This window comes from Carassius carassius, chromosome 9 (genome assembly GCF_963082965.1).
Source record: "Carassius carassius chromosome 9, fCarCar2.1, whole genome shotgun sequence".
Taxonomy (NCBI): Eukaryota; Metazoa; Chordata; class Actinopteri; order Cypriniformes; family Cyprinidae; genus Carassius; species Carassius carassius.
Window position 1 is genome coordinate 29,536,585 of NC_081763.1, and position 6,000 is coordinate 29,542,584.

The window sequence follows — 6,000 nt, forward strand, 5'->3', positions numbered from 1 at the left end:
AATAAAGAGTAACGCATACCTTATCTATAGAGGAATGGGTTTGAGGAAGTGATGTTTGAAACAGTATTGATGCTGTGAGACTCACTGAACTTTGTGCATAATGGATTTATGACAGTGACCCTCAAACTCATCTCTGTCACGGCTGATTCGGGATATAAGATTGCCACCATTATTCACAAACAATCATGAACGCTTTTGAGAGAACGCTATATGCATTTACAGCACACATATTGTGATGTATAGCATCAGCATTACTATTACTCATCTTAATAATTCATGATATGTTCTATGTTTGCAATTTAGTATTAATGTAGTCATGTAGGCTAGTTTGCTTTTTTTTTTGTTTTTTTAAGCAATGAGCAGTAATGGGAAATCATTTCTGATCAGAAATATTCGTGTTAGTATTATTTTTCCAATAAAGTGTCACAGTCACATTCTGAATGAGATTGTTGTGTTGATTTAAATGCATTCATCAGCAGAGAGTGTCACTTTAGTTTGTTTAGTCGTTTGGTATTTATGTTCTTAAATATTTGTTGTAAAGCTATGCAAATGTTCGATCATATTTAATAAAATGATCAATCAAATGATACTATAGGCTGGCTAGTATAAATCCGATAATAAATGATTCAAGTTCAATATAATAAGAATTTAAATTGCTGTCATTATTATATGATTGCACAGAATGTGTGTGTGTATAATGACAGCGGCAAATATGATGTTTAAAATTTTATATTTAATTTACACCGTATTTTTACCCATTTTTATTCAGATTTTACTGATTACAAATAGTGTTCATTGTCATTGGTGGATTTTGTCAACTTTAACTGACAAAAGATGTGCCAATAATCACAAAATGGTCAAATATCAGCCTAAATGTATCAGTTTATAACTATATATATATATATATTTTTTTTTTTTTTCGAATATACCCTCTTCTTCCAAATAAATTCTAGTAATTCTAATGTATAGTTGGTATGGTTTTATTAGAAAGAATTTATATATTTTCACTATTTAATATTCTATTATATATTTGTTATTTATAATATTAGATGAAGTAAAGGGTTGTTATATTTACTAATATACAGTATATTCTTATTCTGATGCTCTTACAAAAAAAACAAACAATGGTCATGTCAGAAATATAGAGTGTATTTTTTCTGTCTAATCTGCTTAGGTTTTTTTCTAGTTGTTTATCAGATGTTGTAGATGAGAGCTGACTGTGCTGTATTCTGGATTCAGTGGAAAGATTGCTGCCATGATGCTCTTCCGTTGCTAATGTGTTCTGACTTTTTGTTGTGTTGCATCGCAGTTGCTAGGGTGTTGTGTTGGGTTGCTAGGTGGCTCCTTACTGGCGTGAATCAAAAGAGCCCACCTCCAAGTCTCCAGAATATTCTGCTCCTTCCATACGTGTCCATCAGAGCATGCTATGGGATTTATTTTCACCCGTTTAATCATCGGCCAGGTGGAAATCTAAGTCAAATCACGCTGAAAAATAATAACACATCTCATCTCGACAAGACACATGATTTGAGGAATCATTCATGTAGCACAAATACTCACAGTTAGTTTAATTTCCTAACCACAAGTATGAGCGATATTAATAGTGATGCTTGTAGGCCTGTTACACCACTAATAATATAAACCACAATGACTCACTCAAATCTTGAACTTTGTCGATTACGTTACAGTCACTTTTTGCTCCCCCTTGTTCTCGTCTATGTGGCTCATTCCCTGCAGTTTTCACACCATATGTAAAACAAACCCCACAAACACTCCTCCATTCGTTTTCTTTCACCCTTTTCACCTGGACGTTCACTCATTGTGAGACACACGAGCAAATGTGTCCAGCCACAACCCGATGACAACATGAGCCGTGAATGATATGTGAGCGGATCTTTCAGTCTTTAGATTAGAGACAGGAGTGTCTGTTTGCTCTGAGGACACGCTTTAGAAACCTGAGCAATATAGTCATATAAGACATGCTACAATGAAAATAAAAATAACTGATCTCATAGTGGACTGTACAGAGTCATACAGTCTGATAAAAAAAAACTAGACCACTGGAATTACACGACTGAACCTTTATAAAAGAATTTTCTGAAAAAGAATCCTGTTTGTTCTTTTTAAATTTAGCATGCAATAAAAAGACGACCAGCTAGCACATTACGAATCAGTGCATGTGCTTGTTAGGGTTTGTAGGTCTTTTGCTGAACAAAATAAATCCCTCATAATCTCTGAAAACACTTTACAGATCCCAGGACGGTTCAAAAAGTTGTAAAGTCTGGGTTAAGTCTGTAAAGCAGTTTACTGTCATACTTGTCTAGCTGTGTAATGCAACACAGGAACATGTTTAGGCAGCAACGAAATAAAATCTTTCTAAGAAACCTTCCTAATGTGTTTGGATGCATACACTATAAAATAACTGTAAATCCAAAGTGCATTTAGTGTAAAAATGTGTGATGCTGCATTAGATAAGCATCTGTATCTGTGCCCAAATGCTCTCTTCACGGATTTCCCATTCTTCCTCATTTTTGCTCAGTGTCTTTAAATGTCTTTTAGCTGGTGTTTGAGTGGTTTTTATGAAGACCTCAGGTTCACAAACCTAACCACAGGTGTTTATCATCACATTATCTATAGACATAATCCACTTACACTTTATGACCACAAAATATACTTAATACTTGTGTGTGTATATACATATGTCATTTAAATATATTATTCACATTTGTTTTAGCTATTATTTTAGTATTTTTAATTATTTTAATTGAAATTGTTTGCTTGTAAAGTTTCTTTTACAATTTAATTAATTTAAATAATATAACTGAATATGAATATAAATATCTAAAACATATTTAAGAAATATTACATTAAAATCAGAATTGTAAAATATTTTATTTGAATTACAAATAAAATATTGTACATATTTTAATTAAACAATTAAAATAATTTCTTTGGAAATTTAAAATGGGCATGTTTTAATAATTATTTACATTTTTAGAAATCAATGCAATGATATTCATGCATAATCAAGTGTTTAAATACTTTTTTTGAGCCACTGCACTCTTAATTATAAACTGTTTTTACCTCCTTTGCCCCAAAAATAGCTTGAGTTGTTAGTGGACACTGCAATGCTCAAATTATATCTAAAGTATGCAGCATGAACATTTTGTGTATGGAAAGTTTACCCAATACAGTTTACCTTGATTCAACAAGCTGCTGCAAACATTGCTTCAGGCATCAGGTTGCTGACATTATATCATGAAGTTACTCTTGACTATGCATTTCTGCTTGAAGGTATATATAATTAATTATACAAGTTTACAAATACAACTAGGAAAACATTAAGAGAAATTAATATAAAGGTAAATTTTGACAGCTTTCTTTTTCTTTTTTTTTACTTCTGACTTTAAAATGAACAAACTTATTTCCCCTATAATTTACATTTATGCATACTTTCATGCATGCATATGCATAATATTCATTTTAAAAAGACAGCAATTTCAAAACAGTTCGGCCAAAAAGATGAATTACGAAAGATGAGGACTCGTTGTTCCTGCATGAAGCTAAATCACACACAAACACAAAAAATATAGCATAATTGATCTGTTTTGCCATCACGTGATTGGCAGAATAGCCTATGTACTCGCGTTACGTGAAGTCTGCATATATTCCCGTGGTTGTGATCTTAAATTTACAGCTCAAACGAGCTTATAGTAATAGTAATGCCACAATTTTGTTTGAAGCACTATCCGATTCCAGCACTTTCCCTTTTGTCAGTGAAGGGCAGCTGCTGCCGCTGCAGACGGCCGGAGAGGGCGTCAGGCCCCGTCTCCATGGCCACACAGTGTTTTTGTTAGCATGAGTGATTCAGAGCAGCAGTGAGTCACAGTCAGGAGGAAATTCTCTCTGTTCTCGATTCACACAACCACACTCTCTCATGGAAGCCAAATAAGGACAAGAGCTCGGGGAGAGAGACGGGACATCTGTCCTGTAAGTGGCCGGCTGCGAGTGTGTGAGTGAGGGGAGGGATAGGGAAGGTCCCACCCATCGACTTCACACCTCAGTTTACTGGGCAAACAGCTCGATTTAGGGGATAATATTTCACTCCATGAGTCAAATCGCAAACGGTTTAGCAATTTCGTGATGATAAATAAGGGGAAGTCGTGGCCTAATGGTTAGAGAGTCGGACTCCCAATCGAAAGGTTGTGAGTTCGAGTCCCGGGCCGGCAGGAATTGTGGGTGGGGGGGAGTGCATGTACAGTTCAGTTCTCTCTCCACCTTCAATACCACGACTTAGGTGCCCTTGAGCAAGGCATCGAACCCCCAACTGCTCCCCAGGCGCTGCAGCATAAATGGCTGCCCACTGCTCCGGGTGTGTGCTCACAGTGTGTGTGTGTTCACTGCTCTGTGTGTGTGCATTTCGGATGGGTTAAATGCAGAGCACAAATTCTGAGTATGGGTCACCATACTTGGCTGAATGTCACTTCACATAAAGTAGACTCCAGCATTTGTAGTACATTTGTATTGTTGGAGTATGTTTTTAGATTATGAATGTACCATATACAGTGATGTTATAATATGTTAATACCCTGGCACTTTGATTAGCAAATAGGGTGTTTTCACCATAGATATATATATGACCTCATTAGCGACTGTTTCTATGGGACGTGCTATACATAAGCCATTGGCCATATTGTAGTGGTCAACCTGACGTCACTGAATATTCGACAGTCAATTGCATAAGTGCACATGAAGTGTGCCCTTTAGGCAGAGGTGGGTAGTAACGAGTTACATTTACTTGAGTAATTTTTTGGGGGAACGAATACTTTTCGGAGTATATTTAAAGATGGGTACTTTATACTCTTACTTGAGTAAATTTTTGGGGGGAAATCTGTACTTTTACTTCGTTACTGTGGGCGACGCTCCTCTCGTTACTTTATCTTAATGCAATAAATGTTATAAATGCTTCAGTTTATTCCAAACGCGCCGTCTACTTTTCTCTGGGCAATGAGCGATGCCCATTCGCGAATGATTCATTCTTTTGAGTCAATACTGTTCAAAGGCTTGATCAAACCAATTGGCAAACGAGTGAATTGGTTCATGAATCAGTTTGAATGAGTCGTTCAGTTCCCTGCCGCACGCGCTGAGCATCTGAAGTGGTTCACTCGGAGTTGTAACGTTTAAGAACAGAAAGAGCGTTGAAAACGTGGCTGGAACTGCACTGAATTGAAATCTGCAAAGGTTATTATTTGCTAGCGATGGAGATCCTTATTAGATGAACACCGCGTGTGCTGTCTACTGTTTAACAGGTAATAACTTGGGCTACATTCGATACAGTACACGATACCACTGTGACATTAGTTTGTTGTACGTGTGTGGCTTATAACAGAGGGGAGTCAAGTTGAATGAAGCTTCCAAAAGACAAAAAATAGCCGATTAAGATTTTATTAATTTTAATACAATCACACTGGTGCAAGTCAGCTGCTAAATTCAGATCTGTGATCGCTTGCTGGCGCTGAGCCAGAGATAGATGCGTTTATACAGCGCTGCGCATTATAACCAATCACACATGATTCTTTTGAGCTTATTAAAGCATTGGCCAATCAGAGGTGTTCAGATGAGTCATCGCTAAAATGCCGGTGCTTCCTTCACTCGCTCCTGACTGAATACCTCTTTCTGGCGAATTCTCTCGCAGGAACAACAAAGTGCAGATGTGTGTACGAATCTTTAATTAAGATATTGATTTCACAGTGTTAACAGTTTCAGTGATTTTAATGGGAGTTTCTGAGAGTGATTGAAATCTAGACTGTCAGTGAAAATTATCTTTAATAATGTAAATGTTATTTGCTCTCTTTCTGAACAATGAAAGATTAGTAGCAATATTTAAATTACATTAACTTTCAATGTTAAATTCACATTTAATATAAAGTCAGTCGTATTAAAAATATGTTATGGCATGACACCTATATCTGTTACTTAAGTAAACAGACAAGCTCTTAT